The sequence below is a fragment of the Triticum urartu genome, chromosome 3 (genome assembly GCF_003073215.2).
Source record: "Triticum urartu cultivar G1812 chromosome 3, Tu2.1, whole genome shotgun sequence".
NCBI lineage: Eukaryota > Viridiplantae > Streptophyta > Magnoliopsida > Poales > Poaceae > Triticum > Triticum urartu.
The window spans coordinates 26,094,876-26,117,781 of NC_053024.1; the positions used below are offsets into that span (position 1 = coordinate 26,094,876).

General features: G+C 45.0%; 1 pseudogene; it reads left to right on the top strand.

The window, feature by feature from the left end:
- Positions 1 to 1,224: 1,224 nt before the first annotated feature.
- Positions 1,225 to 1,792, top strand: LOC125546538 (annotated as a pseudogene).
- Positions 1,793 to 22,906: the final 21,114 nt, after the last annotated feature.

The following is a 22,906-nucleotide window of genomic DNA, read 5'->3' on the forward strand; positions in this document are numbered from 1 at the left end:
GCGACGAAGCAAACAAAGGGGACAACAGTGCCATCGCCACCCCTACTGCCCACGTGGCACGCGCGAGCGAATGGCCTTGATGCGTACGTTAATGTGTTCGATGGCCAAATGCAATAATGCAGTGTATGGGTATAGTCGACGTGCCATGTTAGAACTAATCTTAATATTTGTATCAGCATGTTTATTTCGTTTAGGCATGTAATGTAGGTTCAGAAATTGTAGGTCGGCAAGGGTTCAGCGGAGGCGTGCGAAAAAGGCAAGATGCCAAGCTGCCGTGTGAGACGGCTGAGCACGGCGAGATGCCGATGGCAGCGAGAGGCTGCAAAGCTGCGCGAGGCGGCATGGCCGTGCGATACGGCAAGCGCTTGAGAGGTTGGAGCCGGACCGGCTAAGCACTTGCCCACTTGGTAGGAGCCAAGTGATTTGCTTAGTTTGTTAGCTGCATGAAACTAATTAGTTGTGTGGGCGTGCAAGCCGCTGGCAAGGTCATGTGCGGCCGTTAAGGGGTGCAGCGCAAGTGCGAGACTTGTGCATGTAGATAGGAATCAGTTAGCAGTCAGGTCGTCTCAGTTAGTGGCCGGTGTGGCGTGAGCAATGTTTTAAATAGCGGGCTATGGTATATAACGACGACCCTTAAAAACAGCTATAACTGGGCTATAGCAAACTATAGCAAGGTTATAGCGGCAAATTGTACATCAAATCATTTAGCGGCAACATGCTCAAACAGCTATAGTGGGGCTATAGTCGGCTATTTAAAACTATGGGCGTGAGTGCATGCATGCATGGATGTAGGTAGTGCGTTAGTGCATGGAGAAGTGTAGCCGCTGGATGCGTGCGTCTCTGACCCTATATAAGGGATGTAAACCGTGCTGTTTCTTTGAGCCAAGAGAATAGAAAGAGAAGATCAAGGCCGGCACTGTGAGGCTCCGGCCACCAAATTTCGTGCGCCTTCATTATTGTATATGTGAGCTGTGAGAGGCAGCCACCGAGGTAGAAGAACAAGAAGCGGCGCTGCGAGAGGGCGGCGCCAACATGCCACACGCTTGGTGGTGGACGAGACGAACACACAAGCATGCATCACTATTGCAATGTGAACTCTTCTTACCAAGTTGCGGTGCGAACTTGCAATGACCGCTTCATCCAAGCTGCTTCTTCCTCGTGAAGCCCCCACTGCTCCGCGTTTCTTGCATTTCTACTGTTTTTTCTGCGATTGAGACGAGGAAGATGGAGGGGGTGGTGGCGAGCGCGTTGACGGGAGCCATGAGGACGCTGCTGCCCAAGCTCGCCGCGTTGCTCGCGCCTGGCGAGCAAGTACAAGCTGTCCAGCGGCGTGCACAAGCAGATCGTCTCGTTGTGGAACGAGATGAGCACCATGAACGCCCTCCTCGTGAAGCTCTCTCGGGCGGCGGCGCTCGACGAGCAGCAGAGGGACTGGCGTGACAAGGTGCGCGAGCTCTCCTACAACATGGAGGACTGCGTCGACGTCTTCACCCATGAACTCAACGGCGGCGGCCATGGCGGCAAGGCCTGGCTTAAGCGCAGGCTCAGAAAGATCAAGACCCGCCACAAGATCGCCCGCCGCATCGAGGAGCTCAAGGCTCGGGCGCTAGAAGTAAGCAGCTGCCACAGTAGGAATAAGACTGATGAGTGCACCTTTTCTCCTGACTGCATCGCATCTCCTGGGGGCCTGGTGACTATTGACCCTCGAATGGAGGCACCCTATGTAGACGCCAACAGCCTCATAGGCATAGACGGCCCGACGGGAAGCTCATCAAGTTGCAAATCGCCTTAGAGTGGATCGCCTCCCTGAATAGCAGCGCCACTGCTGAAGCCTTCCTGACGCCGAAACTGATGACGTCGTCGGAGTCCATGGATTGATTATGCCTTTCGCTGGCAAGACCGACGGTGCACCCGCCCCGACGGCGAAAGTGTATTTGTTGTTTCCCGTACGCGATACGCGTTGTTCTTCCAGTCCGGACCCGACTCGTACGTACAAGGGCCACGACCGGCTGATGGAATTCAGTGTGTCTTACCGCGTAGAGAAAATTTCATATGGCCTTTCCCGGTGCTCCACGATGGACAGGTATTAACTATGCCACATAAGCAAAAAAATGACATGGCATAACAATTAAGAAGGAGAGAGAGAGCACTTTGATGATGCGAGGAAGAACCAATAACAAGCACGTGAATCTAGGCAAACCATTTAAATTAAAGAAGAATGACCAATGCATGAAAGAGTTTAGAGCAACTCCAACCAGCCGACCCAAATGGACGTCCCCGTCTACCCGTCCGTGTTCATTTTTTCAATTAGATCGGCCGGTGCGTCCAACGGTAGCCGACCCATTTTCAATATGTTCGCCCTGACATTTCCTCATACACATAGAAGGCAGGGGAGCTTGCAACGCGGGGGCGGCACGGCGAGTGCCACGAGCGCGAGGCCGGGCGCCGCCGGGGCGCGGCTGAGCGAGGCTTGGCGCGGCGCGCGACGAGGAGCGACGGGGCACGAGGTCGCGGCGGGGCGTGGTCGGGAGCTTGGCGGCACGGAGGACTGTGGCGGGGGGCGGCGACCAGGAGCGGTGCAGGGGACGAGGTCATGCTGAGGTCGGCGAGCTTCAGCTCTATGAGAGGTCGGCCTTCAGCAGGGCTGAAGGGAAAGGACTACGAGCACCTTCTCCCGAGCGCGGCTACTGGCTAGCTACGCATGCATCTGTGCACAACACGGCTAGCTGCTGGTGTCCAGCTACGCAATCATATGTGCACGCACGGGCGCGGCTAGCAGCAGGTGGTAGCACGCGGCGGCCAGCTCGGCCAGCGGCGGCAGGCAGATGTTAGATATAATTGTACGTATGAACGGTGTTGTATATACCGTATATACCTTCTGGTAGAGCTAGCGCGTGCGTGTTGATGTAATCTGGTAGTTAGGCTGTTGGGATTCCTCCTTATCTCTTGTATAGTTTGCTTGAGGATTAATCCACGCCTAACTACCATATCTTGTAAACCATCTGTGCTATATAACACGTACGCCGTCCTGCAAGAGGCATACGCTTCATCTAATCTTTCGTGGTATTCAAAGCCTACTTCCTCTTCGACATCCAACCCTAATTATGGCTAGCTCCAGCTCCGCCACCGCCGCTTTTGCCCTCATCCCCATCGCTAACAAGCTAAATTAGGTCTGTACCGCTCTGCCAGACTACCTAGATGGCTTGCACAGAGCACAACAACTGTTGGAGAGGGTAGTCAGAACCGAAAAGAAATGCCTATTGGCCCCTCCAACCCACTAGCCACATCATCCACTAGCAAGTTAACAAGAAGAAGAAAATGGCGCTTTGTCTACAACAAAAAAAACATCAATCATCAGACAACATATATAGACATCTGCCCTGAAAAACTGAAAATACATGACACATATATGACGCTTCCAACATGCTTGCATTTTATCCGGTAATTAGAGTGCTCTACAACACAAGTTTATTGGCTTTATGTTTAGTGCCGACACCATGGTAAACTCATTATCCTCTTACTATCACCGAGGTACCTTACTTGCAAAATTAAACTCAACTAAGGTATATCACTCACACTATTGGTCATTCACTCAAACTGTCCAATGAATAAGTAAATAAATAATCAAAGAGCAATATACATCTATAAATCAGACATAAAAATCACATATAATCATATTATAAAGTAACAAATCAACACATAGGCATAATCAAAATAGAGAATACATTAGATGGCTCATAATCTTGTTAGACAGCTAGTGTGTTCATCCAGAAATAAGAGAAGGATGGATGTACAAGCCTCCTCAGCGATCGCGATTCTCGGCCGTCGGATCGGGTGGCTTGATGCGTTTTCGTCCGTCCGATCGAGATCTGGAGAAGCCTAGGCCGTTGGATCTGGGATTGACACTGCTGGAATGAATAGTAATGGCGGCAAAATGTAAATACCGTGCCCCCGCCGGGGTATTTTGGTCATTTCGCGTATTGGGGGTATAAAAGGGCCGGCTACCCTAGCCTCCTCTTCTCTCCCTCCCTCCCGCAGCCGCCTCCCTCCCTAGCCCGCCCCGCCTCGCTCGCCCGCCCTGCCTCGCCCCGCCGCCTCGCCCACCCCGCCCCGCTCGCCCGCCCTGCCCCGCCCCGCCGCCTCGCTCGCCCGCCCCGCCCCGCTGTCGCGCTCGCCGTGGCCGTGGCCGATGACCACGACCCCGCCGTCCCGCCTCGCTCGTCCCGCTCGCAGTGGCCGATGCCCCGCCCCCTCCCCATCCTCGCCGGCCCTGACCTTCTCTCCCGTGGCCAGTGGGGAGCCCCTTGGGGGTTCGATTCCTCTGAGCCGGCCGCCGGCGTCATCGTCGTCCACCACCACCACCACCGCGCCCCCGCCCTCTCCCCCTCCCTGGCGGCCCCCACCCTCTTCCCATCCCTGCCGGCCCCCACCCTCTCCCAATCCCCTCACCTAATCTCCCGTGGCCAGTGGATTCGCCCCTTGTGGGGTCGATTCCTCCGAGACGTCGGTCTGGAGGGCCGGCCGGGAGCGGCACGTCCCCCGTCGGCGCGTCGGTGGCGACGGCCCCGCAGGTTCCTCTCCTTTTCTCTCCCTCCCTCACACACACACACGCTCTCTCTCTCTCTCTCCAAGGCTGACTTGCGGCTTGATCTATTGTTATTTAGGTTGTTGCTCGCGGTTGGTTGCAAGGATAGTTGTTGCGGTGGTCAATTTCTCCTAGAAAGGTTTGTCTTCAACCTCTGGAGATTTTTCTTCGACTAGCTCCGAGAGGTGTCACGGTCTGAGAGGATACAATGGGATGGCTCCATCTGCTAGAGTGATTGGTAGTCTTTTATTAACTCCCTGCTCATAACTCCTCAGTTTGTTTTATATGTGTGCATATGGACAAATTAGTGGGCATGATTATATTTGTGCATATGGACAAATTCGCTGGGAACAGAGTGACCCCTCCTTTCCTTCTGTTTGGTTTCACTTTTTGCCATCATTTGATTGGTTGACGGGCACAGAAAGAAAGGGAGGACAAAGTGCTTTTTGCCTAAGTTAGTGTTATATATATTTTTTTGAATTTTATTTTACATGACACGACACCCAGTGGCATATAGGATATTTTCAGCTGTTTTTTTGGGCAAATGACAATTATAGTAATTAAAATGACCCCATTAGTAATATCTGCTATCTCTTTAATTCAGCTTTATAAATCAGGACATGTGATAAATGGTGTGCGGATTTTGATTTCAGAATATTGTTAGCCCAACATGCATGCTATTCGTGCATTAGCCACATGTATGTTAGTCCCAAAATGTCTTTTTTTGACTATGGGCGGGACCACTAAAATATTTTGAACCACATATAAATTTCACATTTGCTTCTCTGTTTACAGGACCCACGATGCAATTGATTTCCAAACTAATAGATTTGGAAACAATAATAGTTTTAGTTTGTTTTTATTCAACAGTAGTTGCATATTCTTGCTACAACTTTGGACATGCATGAGGTGAGTATGCATGTAAATCTGTCTCAGTATTAACTGATAGGGCAACTAATGTGGCCATTTTGTTTTGCAGGTAGTGGCTGTTAAAACGATAGCTGACTGTAACAAATAATGTGTGAGAACAAGGAGCCAAAAATATTGGGAAACGACCATAAGATAGATAGTGGATTCAGTGATTTGGTTATTATGGAGGTTGATGGAACTTGGTCTACTGTCAGAATTCAGAGCCATAAAGCATTGGACTTGGACAAGGTGAGTGCACTTGCAGAATCTCTATCTAGAATATCTATTTTGGGTACTAATTATTGGTATATTATAGCAACAAACAATCAAGGATGCGTACGTGACTGCTCCATGGTTCAGAGCTCTTCCATGGCAGCAACCAGCAGTCCCAAGGCCAAGGTGAGTTCCCCCTTTTCCTCCTCTTGCTGAGCTCCCTCCTTTGCCCGCCATTTCCCTCGCTATCTTAGTGATATGCTTATATGCGCTGCTAGAAGTGAGGATTTGACTATATTTCCGAGGCGATAATATAACGAAGCGAAAATTGTTCCAGAGATCTGGGAGTTGTACTACTACTTCTGTTGTGACGTGTCTTGCTTTTGTGTTTGTTTACAATTGGCAAGTTTTAGGCTTTTACTGTCTTTAGGCCATCCTAGCAATATTTTTTACAGTCATACTGCAAGGTCTGCACTATTTGTTCTCTCCTGAAAATATGATTCTTGATGAAGTTTTACTTCACTGTTGGCATCTCCTCTGTTTGCTGATCTACAAATGTGTTTTTGTTTTTACATTGATAGACAAACTTTTAGTCATACTTTCTAGGATCATAGTTTGTTGTCAACTACTTCCACTCATGGCTGATATATGTGAGTATAGTTGGTCCATACATATTCTGTTAGACATAACTATCTTTTTTTTAATCGGCCATGTGACTGCTTGCTAACGGCTTGCATTGACCCACTCCTACATATGAAATTGTAATTTGTTGACACATATGAGCAACCACAATCTATCCTAAAGGTGACTGACCGATCTGTTTAGTGGAGTAATGGTTGATGCTATCTTGGTTTTGCTGAAAAGTCATATGTAGAAATAATGTCCGACAACCAATACCCAAGACCCTGTGGGTTTATTTGCAGTGGCCAGTTCCTAAAGTGCCAAGTAGTCCGCATCTTTCTAAGCATTTTAATTACTATATGGAATTAGAACTAAATCAGTAATAATTTTAGCCTCGTTTTGAATATGACATTGTCTTTATTTGTCACACCAGCGGACAATTAGCACAAAAGCTGCAACCAGTGCATTCATGACCAAGTTTTCTTCCTTTATAATGGATTTTCAAGATTCCTTTTATACTGCTATTTTTTATTGCTTCTGTCTTCATGTACCGTGACTGATACCGGTGAGTTTTTCTGTATCAGGACAGTTGTTGTAAGGAATGTGTTTCCATGCACCCGCCTCGACCTTTAGGACTGGTAATTTGTTAAGTTAATAAATCTAGAATCTTCATTTGCTACATGAAAATCCATGCTTAATTAGTAGCCCCACTCTCTTGATTAACTGCAGATTTTATGCTCTTCGATTTTGTACTCAGTCAAGTAATGTTTTTATGGTTCATGAAGGTGAGATATTTGAAGCTCTATGCTTGTGTGACTAGAATGGTGAACATCTTTTTTTAATGGTGATGCGCCGAGAATGTGTCCAAGGGGATCCAGTGGTGCGGGGTGATGACTGTGGGCAGGCTCCGCTGGGGGAACGAGGTGTTCCGGAAGAGGATCCAGCCCGGCGATACTGAGGCTAAGGTCAGCCTGGAGATGCTCAGGCGTATCGAAAGGTAGTGCTTTCTTTCTCAGTTTTCACATCAAATTTGTGTATTTTCATGATGCAAGCATATATATTCGTTTGTTTGTACGGTTCAGTTTTAAAGATTTTTCAGTCTGTTTTAAAGATATTTCCCTTGAGATAGTACTTTATTTCTATGGTGTCTTTCTGATAGTTTATAGCAACATTTGGTATGTCGTATATAATGTCTATGATAATTGATGTGCGATCTTGATTCATGGATCAAAATGATTCACAAGATTCACAAAATGATTCCTTAAAAACAACCTTTAATGGTATATGCTTTCACAGTCCACATGGATTCTTATACATAGGCTGTTTAATTACTATGTCCACCATTTCTTTTCAGCTAAAGTCTTTGTCATACTGTGTGCAGTGTCAATGCGAACTACCAGAGTCACATGAGGCTTACAATAAGCAGCAATATTAGCGCCACTAGGGTCCATTGTTGCTAACTTGGTATTTAGCATGTTTAGCTGACACCATCAGGTCTAAGGCATTAGTATGCTCTTCTTATTCTACCCTGGCAATAATTAGAGAACCAGCTTAGCTAACCTTATGACATGTTGGTCCTCCAATATTAATATGCCGGTGGAAAATCTGAAATGAGACCATGATGGTGCTTCAGAATTTAGAGTATGTAGATATCCAGTTGTTTGTAAGGAATTAGGAATGTAGATATCCAGTTCACCCAAAACTTTATTGCAGTACTAGCCTCTGGTAGTTGCTTAGGTTACACTTTGAAAATGTTGTGTCATCATTTTCCATCTATACACACTGTAATATAACATCGTTGCTCCAGGCATGTACTTTGTGGCCTTCTAACTATTAGACCTGTTTATTTTGTGTTAGCTTGAATAAATTTGGACATGCAATTGTGCAACAATTTTTTTCAAAACAGGTTACCTAAACCCACCATTTTAGTTGTCTATTACTATTCCTCAGAATATTTGAAGCAAGTGAATAAAAATACTGAAAATATTAATGGATCAGACTCGATGTTAGCTCCCTTCTACCCCCCTACAAATTGATGTGTGCTTTCAATGTACTAATAAGTAATAACATTCTCCTGTATCTTGTGGGAAAAGCTCCTTGATGTCAAAAATGAATGGAACGCAATTGATGTAGCACAAGAAAATAGCAGGAGTGTTCGGATATGACTAGAACCACTTACTCCCCTATATACTCCCTCCGTCCGGAAATACTTGTCGGAGAAATGGATAAAAATAGATGTATCTAGAACTTAAATACGTCTAGATACATCCATCTCTGCGACAAGTATTTACAGACGGAGGGAGTATGATCTAGCTGTTTGGCGGCGGCGGCTAGGTTCAGCTCCATCCAGTTTTGATTCTCCCGTCCTTTCACCTACCCAGCGGATCATCGCCTCCCGGAAGCACCATGGCTACTGCTGCTCCGCATCGCTGCTCCTTAGATGAGCTCTCGCGATGCCAGTACCGGTACCCTGAGCAGCGTCGGCCGCCGAGACGGCTGTCCATGTTGCCATTGTCATTGTCCTTCAGGTTCCCTTCCTCTCGCTCTCGTTCGATTCTCTCCTAGCTGTATGTTATGTGCCTGTTCCTGATTCGTTCGTCGTCTCGCAGCTGGATCGCGGGGCGGTGACATGTTCGTCGTGCTCATTGCTTCTTATCACTTCGACTACCTGATAGAGATGGAAGAGGTTCCTTCTTGCTCCCTTTCTTGGTCTTGTACTCGCTTTGTCCCATCTAGCTGCTTATCTAGGTCTATTACTATGGTTCGTAGTGTGGTTAGGTGAAAAGTTAGCTGACTTGGCACTAAGTTCTTATCTGATTGTGAGATGTGTGACGTTTAGTTACAGCCCTTAGTATATTTCTTAATTTTTTCCTCTCTGCTTCCTTCCATATTTTCCTGTAACTAATTTGAAGGTTTATATTTTATCAGGTGCATTAGCACTTGCTGCTGCAGCAAGATTTGCCACCAAATCAGATTAGAAGTTCTTTTTAAAAATCCTATATTTTGAAGTAGTTATGCTCATCACATAGCTTGGATGGATCATGCCTTGCTATATAAAGTACTTCATCATGTCTCAAGCTTTCTGTGCTCAATGGTGAAACTTGCCACATGATCTTAATTATGATCAGCAAAAACCTGAATTACTATGTCTTCCAGCTTATAATAGATGATTTCTTTCCATGGTTTTTGTTAATTAATGATATGTATCTAATAATCTTATTTTGGCATCAACAAATTAGTCATCTAGCATTTCTTCTGTTGCAGCTCTGTATCTTTTTGTTTACATGGTTACTGCACTATTGAAGTAGTTGTACTATGGTGCTTGGACAGGCAATGCAGGCCAAGGTGCGCTCGCCGGCGCCGCCCACTGAACGGCGGATCCAGTGCACACTCAGTGCGCGCAGGGGGTGACGGGCCAAGGTGCACTCGCCGGTGCCGCCCACTGACCGGCGGATCCAGGAGCACCCTCTACGATGACCTCCCCGGCACGCCACCGCTGTCGACGGTGAGAACCACGCACTCCGTCCAGGTTCATCTCTCTCTCTCTCTCTCTCTCTCTCTCTCTCTCTCTCTCTCTCTCTCTCTCTGACCAATGATCTTGCAGGTCGCCTAGGTACTGCCGACGAGGTACTACCGATGATCTTGGCTCGCAGGTTATGGATTACCTGATGAGGTACTGCCGATGACCTTGCAAGTCTCTCTCAAGCTTGATTCCCTGTTATATATTGTGTGATGGCAGTACATGGTTTCCTGCCTTTGGCCGCACTATTGCCATGTGCATTGTAATATTTATTCAATGTAAAATGTAGATTTTCAGAAATATCAAAGATTGAGAGAAGCATATTTAGGCCTGCTACTTTTTATCTTGCCAAACTTTCTGTGCATATAGGCTTCTTTGAATTTTTTCTGCTTCTAGGAGGTGATGCTGGTTCTGAATTTGATCACATTTATGAAGTTCTATTCTGCTTTAGCTCTTGTTTTTTATCCTAAATTGATTTTTTTTCTGCTTCTAGGAGATGATGTTAGTTCTGAACTTTTTATTTGGTACTGATTTACATCATGTACTACTTTCTTTATCAAGTGTCCATTTTATTTCTTCATTTCTTGTTTTTGGTGTGGTGTGCTGCCCCGGTGAGAGTCGGACAGGAAGAATAGGAAGCAGAGTGTGTACACATGATTAGGTTGGACATGGATTTGTGTAACTAGCTAGCATCACTAATCTTGTGTGTCTGATGCTTAGCCAAGAAGTGTTCCATTCATCTGAAAATCTATCATTTTCTTATTCCCATTTCTGGTTCCTGAACTGAACCTCTACCCTTTTCTACAAAATTAGGAGAGCAAATGATGGTTTGCTTATTTATTTTCTTGGTGTTATATTACTAATGTGTAGAAATACTACAATGGGAGGAAGTGATAGGTTTGGAAAATGCTAATGGTTACCTATCGCTCATCTCTACTCTATTCATGTAAATGCCCCTGCATAGATGCCCTGTTCTCGGGGATCTTCTTTTCAGCCATTCACCTGTTCATTAATGTGATGCTGATCTATGATTTGTTCGTCCAACAGAAACGGGGTTTTATGTGACTGTATTTAGTATTCAATATGGAACCTGACAGAGAATATGTGGATGCTGGTTATTTTCCCACTAGATGATTTGTTGGGTTCCATAGAAGGGAAAGAAAGCTTCAACTGATTGCAAGGTATGACTGGATTGAGCCTTGATTGATTTTTCTTTTCAACAATATATGTGGCTTCCCTCTCATGTATTGCTTTTGGAAGGGGATGTCGATTTATTGGTGTTAATGTTTGCAAAGATGCATTGTGCTCTAAATTTTTGTTACACATTCTACTGGATATCCAAGCTCTTGAATTGATGCGATCTTACAAAAGGATCTACATTTATTGTGTGTGTCTGTAAACAAAGAAATCTTATGTTTATGTTGGTATAACTGACGGGCACCAATTGATTTTGTGCAGGAAGGCCTATTCAAAGAACGACAACCAGAAAATATTCCTGTCTATATGCAGGGTATACAATTTTTGCCCAATATGCTATGTAAAAATAGTTTACATTGGTCGGTATTCGGGTGGTTGAGTTGTATCCATGATGTAAAGTCGTTTAATTGTCATGAGTTTGTGTGCACATATAAGGTATTTTTATGTATTGTCCATACTATTGTTATTCCTGTCACTCATAATCCGGAGATATTAGTTGATGAATGATTAATCATGCCTTTCTTTTGGTATAAGGTACTTAAACTTCCTTTTGGTATATCATGCTGCATTTCCTAAGAAAATGCCACACTGGTATGTAATAGACTGGGTTGGATATGACTGGAAATTATTGTGTGCCTTGCTTTGAGTTGTTTTCATTCAAATGCTTGATGGATTGTTGCTTACTGTTTTCTAATTTGAATGTGCTTCTATAGTTTTGATATGGACTGCTATACCTCTTTGTTTAAGGTCCCATTGGAATTGAGAGGCATTGTATTTTCTAAATTTTCCTGGGTAAGTTCATAGATCTTTTATGTATTGTATTACTTGGAACCTCTATCATGCTATGTTATATTTTATATGCAATGCTCCAGTGTCTTTGTTTCTGGGTTGGATATGATTGCTATACCTTCGTCGCTCCTGGACGAGGATGTTATGGACCTTAAATACCCTACTACTTCTTACAAGTGAATTATTGTAGTACCCAGCTGTGACCAATGCATGTTTCTTTTCGCGGTACTTATCATGTCGCTTCACAAAACTGCATCTAAAGGACCATCTCAATGAACCGGTCAAGGACATGATGTTTAGTCTCAGCACTAGATATGTTATGAGACAGGTCCGGATGAAGATGAGTACGGACAAGAGACCAACGATAACAAATAGTTTGTGAGACTTTGTCAAAGTGGCAGGGATTAGAGAGTATCAGATATGTGTCTTTGCCTTCGAAATTGAAAAGAGGAAACCATCGCTCATTGTCCATAACCTTTAAAAGGCTAAGGTACAAAATCGCAAGTGCATTGTCGACACATATAAATCGTCCTATGCAATTGAATGAAGCAACTTATTATAGTATATGCCTAATAGCTATGGCCATGTAGATTTTTATTACCTTTTTATTGTGTTCCTCCTTTTGGTACTTTCTCTCTTGTGTTCGTGCTCTTAGTACCGAACTTAATGTCAGGTGGTTACCTTTTGTGGTTTCACGAACGCACTGAACTGAATGTTGCCTTAATTCTTATGACGATGTTGAACTCGATGATGTTTTGCTCATGTGAATGTTTAATTTTTCCTTTTAGTTTGTTATATCCTGTTTGAATACCCGTGCTAAACCTGGATTCCTTCTAACTTAGCATTACCGGTTTTGATCAACACGTTGGGACCGGCACCCTTGCGCCAAGGCGCGATCCCGATCTAGTTGTATTGAAGCGGAAGTGAGAGATTGCCTCATGACTACTTCCAGGCAACAATAGTTTAGGGGTTTAACTACTCAAACATCATCATGGAGCCGCGAAGAGCCGAATATCATTTTTTTATGAAGATGGCGATGAATTCCTGCGCCAGCAGGGTAATAGAACATGGTTGTAGATGAAAACACATTGTAATGCTAAGTGATGGCCACAGAAAGTTGTGACATAATCTATGTAGGGGTTTTGGTGTATATATAATCTGGAGGGGCACAGGGCAGAGCGGCATTATTGAGCACATGCACCTCAACCCTAGGGCGCCTGGGCCTTCTGTGACCTACACTACCCTTCTCTTTCGGCGGTGGTGCTCTTGTCATCCAAAAACACTTCTCAATTTTTTGTTGTGAGCATAAAATGCTTGTTTTCCATGAAACCAAAAACACTGAAAAACCAAAACTAGTGCTAGGACTTTATTAACATGTTATTATAGATAAATCATAAAGACATGCAAATTCATTTCTACTGAAGCATTAGAGTTAAAAAAATTATGAATGTGGTTAAAGCATATCAATATATCAATGGCTGCGCGAGATGCCTGAACCGCGACATTCGGCCCACCGTTGACACACTTGAACCCGCATATCATGGGATCGTTGTCGCATGACAGATTTCCCAACCACCGGGCACCAATGCAACTCTGCCAACACTAACTCCGAGATGTGCCTAGCCGCCACCTTCAGCACCAGCGGCTGCCAGTTAAGCTCGCAACAATGCCACTACCTCTGCATTTTCATCTCCACTGCCTCAAGCCATTGCATGCAGATGCCGCAGAACTGCCCCACAAAAAGAGCCATGCTGTCGCCATCGACTGCGTGGCCTATGCTTGGTGGCCTCAGGGGAAGATGCTCGAGGAACATGCCACCAAAGAAACTGGATCATGTCGTCGCCTATGTCATGCACACCGATGACACTAGGATTCTATCTTGTCTAGTTTTCTCATGATCTCAAGAAAACATGTGTTCTACTTATCGCATTCTTAAATTTTCAACCGCAAATGAATAGGCATGGTGCCTATTTGTGGATGCTTGAAAACAAAAAAAAACATGTAAAAACGCTTAAGGAATTGTTGCGAGGGATCTCTCTGGGACAGATGGAGTACAAGTTCGAGTGTATATGGCAGCTACCGACTAATGGATGGGAAGGGATGGGATTGATGGACGACATGTAATACATCTTCTATTTCCCGCGCAAATAAAAAAAATGTCTTCTACCTTTTTTTTTGGATAGCTGCAACACACTATATTTTTAAATCCATGCAAGTCATCTATACATCAATAAGTTTTGCATGTTTGTCACGTCATCAGCATGACAGTTCATCATGGTTAACTTCCTTGATTTATCCACGACATCAGGTTATCTACTTTAGCACGTGTTTACACAACTGGTACTCCCTCTGTACAAGTTCTCCCAATTACAAGTATTTCGGTACAGAGATAGTAGTTTATACAGCAAAACTACCCATCTAAAATCAGCGTATGGATATCAAGAGAAGAGTGACATGTCGCCCGCTTTTGCTTTTCTGATGGATCAGGTACATCATTTGATCACACGGATTCTACACATGGCATTTAGTTCCTGTTAGGTGTTTGGTGACGTGCGCCTCTTCTTTAGACTAGATGTGCAGTGGAGCAATGCACGGTGGCAGTGACCTGGATATACAAGCTCGGTTATGAACTGTGGTACCATATTTCGAATGAAAACAAATTACCTCGCTTGCATGCAATAATATGTCATCATATCTGGTAGCATACAGAATGCTAGCTAGTAGCCTAGTACATCATCTCAAGAAGAAAAAAAGAGCCCTAGTAGCATTAGCACCGCACCAAAGTATGCCTGTGCTTGCTTAGCTTCCCAGCCTGCTAAACTAATCGACCGGCTTCGCCTTATATTTCTCTATCGTTGTCTGCATCATCGGTTTTACGTGTAGTCAAACACAAACAAATACAAAGTCTAATTCACAAGATGGTACAAAATTGTGAGACTAAATAAATTACATAAAATACTAATGGATTGCTCGTTGCACATTACCTTGTATACATATAAGGAGACCGCCGGTATACACAATACATACTCCAGCTCATGCAATGCATGCATGAGTCCTTAGATGCATGCGTTCATGCGTACATCATCATACATATAGGCGATTCACGTTATCGACCGTATTCATATTTCATAATCATATAGTACATACGTGCGTTGGTCATGGCACTGATGGACCAATGTTTTGGGCGGGACCCTGGTTCTTCTCCTCCTCGTCCGGCGAGACGGTGACAACGGCGTGACCACGGCTGCTCGGGCCGGAAGGCGGATTGTGGCGCCACCGCCAGGCCAGGATCTTCTCTCCCCGGCGCAGCACACGGCGCCGCCACGGCAACTTGACGCCCCCCACCGAGGTCGGCGTGGACGGCGCCATGCCACGGAGTAGAGCTGGCCTTTCTTCCACGCTCACCAAGGAAAGGCCGCCAGCAGCAGCTACTGCCATGACCAGAACGACAACCACGAGCTGGGATCTCAGCGAGCTCATTGAGATTGAGCTGGCCTAGCTGGGCTGCCCGATTAATTGTCGATGTGATCGATATTGAGTGCCTAATTCTTGTGGCGTACTAGGTTGTTATGCGTGTGACGATTTGGCGTGGTGGATGGACTGGGTGATCGATCTCTGCCTCCATGGCCATATATAGGCACATCCAAGGAGATTTAGAGCTCGGCAATAATGGTTTCTTTTGATTACCGGGCATGGATGCGTGTGCTGGTGGTTAGAAGGTAATGGCTGACTCGAATTAAGCCCAGAAAATTGAAGAGAAAGCGGTGGTGCCGTGCTGCTTTCGGTCAATTAAGCTAGCGAACGAACTTTGCAGAGTTGGCACCCGTGATGGACAACGCAACCGCATTCGATTTGCCGTGGCAACTGGCAAGGGAAAATAAGAGTGAATTTCAGTTTTTACCCTTTACTTTCACATTTTGGCACTAACTACCTCATTTAACATTTTTTCATCCCAATTACCCCATTTAGCAAAAGTCTTGCCAGTTTTTACCCCAGTAAGATTTTTGAGAGCGATTTGCCAGCTAACTCCTTGTCATCAGATTTCTTGGCATTTTTTTCCAATGCCCGACCCGGTCAATTAGTTTAGCCGCACCTGGTTTTTTTTCTCATGGTTGTCACGTACGTGCGCACCACATTGAGGGAAAGAGAAACAATTATCTTCGGCGGTAAAGTACGTTCAATTTTGTATTGTGGGTTGTGGTTTGTAGGTTACCCAAAAAGGCTTTCGTCCGGTTTTATATATAAAGCAACGATTATCCATAACACGGTACAAACGCACGCCACCGCAGCACACGCACATAACCAAGGCAGGATACATAGGCGCTGAGCGGAACAACACCACCCCTACCACTACAAGAGCAACCAGGCTCCCCAACCGTGAACAAACCATTGCGAAGAGATGAAGCCGCATACGATGAAATGTGGGCTCCAAGGTGGCGCCTTCAGGAAGCTTACAACACCGGAGCGCTGCCACTGCCCGACCCGAGGATCAGAGTTTCCCCTAGAGCAACACGACGGGCAATGAGAGCCACGACGACGCCTTCTGAAAGGGAACAAGCTTCGCCATCGCCGGTCCGTCCGAAGAATAGGTTTTCACCTCGGCCAACACTCACCGCCACCGAACACCACACCGCCCACACGGTCATGGCCACTGGGCAGCACCGAGCCACGGGCTCTGCCCATGTGCACCGCGCTATCACCACCAGGGCCGCCGCCCCGGCATCCAAGACCTTGACACCACCTCACCCGAGACCCGCTGCTACCCCAACCAAAGAGACGAGTGGAAAGGCCTTGCCTTTCACACCCCTAGGCAGCCCCCGGCGCCGAGACCCAATAGGCCGGTCAAAACTGGCCTCCATAGACCGGTCCTGCTTCACCGGGCGTGAAACGAGCTCGGTCATGCTACCTTGCGCGAGACGAGCTCGGTCTTGCTGCCGGGCGCAAGACAAGCGATGGACCGGATCTGGAAGAGATCCAATCCTTCGATGAAAGTAGTGCCCGGACAACAAGGAGAGGAATCGAAGGCTGACACAAGCCGCCCATGCACCAGCCGACGCCGGAACATGCCAGCCGCCGCCGCTACAGCCGACTTGCCAAGCATATCACCATGAGCCTCCCCGCACGGTGACCCACCCAGCCACCGCCGGCACCAACACGTCGGCGTTGTCGTAGCCATCACCCCGAGCCGCCCACCAACGACCAGGGCCAGATCCGGCCGGATCTGATCAGTCTCAACGGGACCCTGCACTGCGCCACCTTGCCTAACCTAGCAGCCATTGAGAGGAGGAAGAGGGAGCCCACCACATGTCAGGCCGCCACCCCCGCCGACGGAAGGCCACGGCAGGGGCAGCCGCCCCCGGCCCGCAACCCCTAAATCCAGATTCAGACGACCACTATAGTTGCCATAGCTGGCCAGGGCAGCACCTCCATAGCGACGTTGTCACACCACCGACCCGGCCCTGACGTCGTGCTTCCACGCCGGTCGCGGAGCGCAGCATCCTGGCGAAGATTCCTCGGCCCGCGCCAAGACCCCTGCGCGAGGAGACGTGGCCTCCCCGCCGGTGCCGGCGGGGCTTCGCTCGGCCGCGCCCTCTGGCGGCAGCGAGGGAGGGAGGAGGGGAAGAGGGGGGCCTGGCGGCAGCAGGGTTTGCCTCCCCTGCCGCTCGCGGGAGCGCCAGAGGAGGTCGGGCCCGGCGCGTGACACTTTCGTACTCGGTTTGTAGGTTTAATGTGATGATATTTTAGCTTTCTTCCTTTATGCAGAACATCGGGGGAACTACTTATTTTAAGCTTTGGGAGATCATCAAACAAAAACATCAGTCTATTTTACATGCCTGCAGTGCTATTGTCGTGCATGTGTTTTTCAGCGGGCTCCAATGATGTGTGTCCATTTAAAAGTAGTACTACCAGGTATTGACATAACATGATCGGATCTTTTTTTTTAATAAAAATGTACATTTGGGCACTTAGTCGAGTAAAATTTACACGATCTTTGCAAGAAGGCTCTTAAATTTAAAAGGGGTAAGAACAGACATGATTGTCACTAAATGGGGTAATCTGGATGAAAATTTGTTAAATGGGATAACTAGTGTCAAAATGGTTAATTAGGGAGTAAAAGCCGGAATTCACTCGGAAAATAATATTGAATGGGTCTGTCTAGAACACATCTAGATGTGACATAATTATGTCACATATAACCTGATGTCCATTATATTTGTGGTCTGTTTTTTTGTCTCAGTTTTTTTTGTTCCTTGTTGCTACGTTATTTGTGGGAGATTAGATGTGACATCCTTAGAAAATATCTAGATATGAATTAGACAAACTGGTACTGAATTGGAGCTTACGGTTATGCAAGGGGCCTTTTCCATCTGTTTATTGTTGCCGACATTTAGTTTGAAAGCTGGATCTGTTCGTATGTGCTTCTGTTTTCTAATTGAATTAGTTAAAAATTTAACTGCGCACCAGCCTGTGGTGGATGGTTAAGAGGACACTGGTATTCCCAACTCATTAGAGTTTTTAGCTTTTCGACGACGTGCATTAAGTGGGAGGAAACGTTCCTATCGACTACGAAGTCGTCTTCATCAATCTCAATATCATGTGCTGGCTCAGTCCCTCGGAGGTGCTCATAGAGGTAGTGTGTGTGTGTGCGCGCGCGCGCGTGTGTTTATACGGGTGAGTGTATACTTGTGTATGTAAACGACTTCAATTGTACTGTGTTTTTTTTAAAAAAAGTTAAAATTCCAACTTTGTTATTAAGTTAACCTTCTTTACTCCCGCAAAACAAAAAACTTAACCTTCTGTACATTTTCTTTGATTAGTTTGGATTGCTTTAATACAAAAATATACACATTTTTTTTTCAAAAACAGGGAAAGACCCTCGGCACACAACCATCCATTAATTACCGCCACGATTAACAAGGTCCAGAACAAGCAAGAATCAAAAATAGAAAGCCACGTACACTTCTACATAAACGGTAACTGAAAGTGGTTTTAATACGTGGGCCTGTAGCGGTTCTCCATTCTGCCGCAAAGCATGTGTTGCCGATACTCAGAACATAGGAGGTGGTTGAGACTGCCTCGAATGCTTCTACCTGCAGGTGGTTCCACAAAAGCAACTGATTCTAATTCTTTTAGCGTCACTCGCAAAAAAAAAACTATTCACGTCGGAGGAGATTTCCCTCTGCTAACAGCCTTGATATGTTATAATTCATACCAATTTACTCTTTGCATATAAGTATGAGCAAAAAATAAAGAAAATAACGAAAACAGAAAACATAAAGAACTGAAAGCCGGGGCTAGTGGGCCGGCCCATCTCGCTGGCCCCTTCAGCGAGTCAAACGGCAGACTGAAGGTGAGATACAGGGGCACCCGGTTCTCGCTACCAGAAACATTTTCCTGCTCGAAGTGGCTGGATTCTATTTGCTGCGTGAAGACCCAATACTAGGAAGGCCGGATTCTATTTTTTGAAATAGAGTATTAATTAAGTAGCTTTGTCTGTCTTTTGTTTTTTCTTTCTTTTTCCTTTTCTTTTTCTTTTTCTTTTTTTAAAAATTCACAAATTAAGAACAAATATCCGTACAAACAGTGAAACTACACAAAAATTTCATGTATATTACAAAAATGTTCTTCATAGTTTAACAAAATTCTCACTATATATTACAAAAGAATTCACAGTATAGTATTTAAAGGTTTATTGTGTATCCAAAAATGATCAACATATATTGACATCATCTTTTTTAAGGTAATACGTGTCTCATTTATATGATCATAATACAAGTCACGCACATACCGACCTGGCAAATCTGAACAAATAGCATACTGCTAGCCTTTGCACAAAGGAATAACAACCAAGAAGTAAAATTACAAACAAGACTGAAGGAACCTTTGAGCTTGACACCGACGCCCGTCACATGCCTCTGGCACCACCACAGCAGCCATCAAAAGAAAAAATGATGGATCACCTTCACACCCGAGCTCGACGCGGCTTCATCGCTGACATGAAGCTTTTCGGACCTCCAAGGTGGTTGGCCAAAGGCAAAACCATTATCGTTGAATGAATCAGACTGGGGCAAACCCCGGACACGCCATCAAACTCCAGATCTAGCAGCCCTCAATGACTAAGACGTCGAAGGAGGAAATCTTATCTGCCATCCACGTACCACGAACCTAGCACACGATCCATCATCTTCCAGATGACATTGATGCAGACCACAATCTGCATCCGCTCCTGGACTATCTCTCAAGCTCCGCGTCGGCGCTGGAGCAGACGTCGGCACAACGACAGAGCCCGAGGACACAGGTCCACCACGAGAATGCAGTCGCCGCCACGCCATCCTTGCTTGAACAGACTGAATTCCAAATCCATCCCCAACCATAGGACCAATCACCTCATCGGAGTAGGATCTGAAGAAATTTTATTTAGCGCGCCATCGCTGCCGCCGAAGCCAAGACGATGAACAGCCTAAAAACTAAGCTAATTTGGCCTAAAACTATCCACCCGCATAGATCCGGCGACCCCCCTCACCACCGACGACTAAGGTCGCCGGCGGAGTGAGGCCTCCGGAGGACGGCGGCGGGGAAACTCCCGGGCGGCGTTGGCGCCTGGCGAGATCGTCTCTTCCTTCGCTAGGAAGAAAGAGCGACACGTGGGGTCATAGAGAAAAAGCAACTCTATATATTGACAGCATCTTCAATGTGTATTTTAGAAATGAAAAACATGTATTACAGAAGGTTCACTGTATATTCAAATATTAGAATATTCTTTCAAATAAAAATGATACATTTTGCCGATAAACGCTTGAACTTTATTCGAGTAGTATGAAACTTTTTTTGCAATTTATTCACATATTTATGAACAGATTTTTAAAATGGCACATTTTTTAAGTGAAACATGGGAAATTTTTTAAATACCAAATAGAATTTTAATTGGTATGAAACGGTTTTTGAAATATTGGGTACATTTACTAAATTATTTATAATTATTTTTAAATGGCACAAGCATATTTTTGTAACATGTGAAAATTTTCTAAAATGCCACGTAAACTATTTTGAATTCCACGTACATTTTTTTAATGCCACTTACTTTTTAATTAAAATTACAGACACATTTTAACATTTTATTTTTTTAAATGTCATGAATATTATTTCAAAGCATTTAAACATTTTTTAAATTTCATGATCTTTTTTCTGAATGGTACACACTTTTTTTGAATAGTACGAATGTTTGTTCAAATATTTTGAAACATTTAACTAAAGTAATCTTGAAATATGTTATGTATATATTTTTAAATATAAACAAAAGGAAAAAAGTGGAAAGTAAAAAAGGAAAAAAAACAAAACAAACCATTATTTTCCTACCGAGGCCCATCATCGCCAGTGAAAGTTCTAAATAGCCGGTTATAGCCCCGCTGTATCGCGGCTATAGTTTTTTGAGCAGGGTATCGCTAAATAATATTAATGTATAATTAGCCGGTGACGTTGTAAAATAGAAAGCTATAGCCCCACTATAGTTGATTTGGAGGATTGCCCATATTTAGCATGGCCTGCTATTTAAAACTATGCAACCAGAACTACCCAACACAATAGCTACACAATATGTCAGTGATGAAGTAGTTGCAACCTCACACTATCGTGTTGGCTCTCTTGTACTCTTGATCTAGTTTACCACCACCAAGTGTTCCAAAAATAGAGGCCTTCTTTGGTAGCACCGGACCGGCCATGGAAGCATCCGACAAGGATACAATAGCTGGGACATTTGTGCCACCTGATTATGATCTTGCTATGGCTTCAGCACAAGAAGAGAGCCATATATTGCAATGGTTGTCGAGATGATGGTTGCACCATTAAATGTTGATCTTGTCGTGGAATCATATAAAGCAACGGCTTTGAATGCAGATGATGAGTATGTGTTTCCACTAGAAGCACTTCTAGGGTTGCATGTTCCTATGGACTTAGACGACGCATGCATCGGTGATGGAGCTATGAGATGGCTGAGTGATGAGGAGGGCGGCGTCCATGACCATAACTATGTTTGGAAGATTCATAATGTGATGGACTGCTCGGCAACGGTAAAACATCTTCAATGTGAGTATCGGGTGCCAACTGCCATTATCATCAAAGACATTGCAGACAAGATGTAAGAGTTTGAAGAGGTGTGTATGTGAAGCATGAAGGTAGAGAAGAAAATTACAAAGCACATAATTTAGCAAAGCTATTGTGTCACTATTGGGCCGCCATGTTTGGCTATTAGACCCCCACCCCCACCCCCGGTGCGGTGATATTGCATGTATCCCGGACCATGCTTTGATTGGATAAAATCTGGTGACACCCCTCAAAAAGAAGATGACATTTCCTATGCCCCTCAAGATCGTTCGAGAAGCAATGAGTCATTTGCCTATTAATCAGGTCCAAATCCCACTTAGATAATTGAAAGAAAGAGCGAAGATAAATAGGAATGCTGGCTAGGCTCGCTTCCATGAGAACAACCCTTCCTTTGTACTCATTCATAAGTTTCCTGTCCAACCAGAAATTACTTTCAAGTTCTTGTCTATTGTAGGAAGCACGTCATCTATAGTTAGTTCGTCATAATGTAGAGGGACTCTCCCAAATAATCTAGCTTGGCACTTAACTTTAGATAGTCTAGTGGAAGTGTCATTCTGCTCCAAGGTGCAAATGCACCCTGCACCTGTGTCAATAGTAAACTCCTAAAAAAATTACTTCTAATACATAAGCGATAACATGTGTTAACCACCTTTCTTTTTCTTGAGAGATAGGCCACGCAACCATGAGCACGGGGCTGTGCACTACTCCGTAATCTTTTCTTGGACAGTAAGTACACCGTATTTTACTTTCATTTTTGACACGAGTAGTACTCTATACTATTATAGTTAACATGGAAAGGTAGTAGGAGTATACTCAGATTAATAAATTAGAGCTAGTTTCTTGTTGATCTGATCTCCTCATGTGACGTTAGCACATACGGCCGGGACGTACAGTCTGGTTCCGTTCGTCATTGATGACGTTGTCATTTGTAGCATAATGCGCCTTCGTTCATAGGATGATCGTCATATATT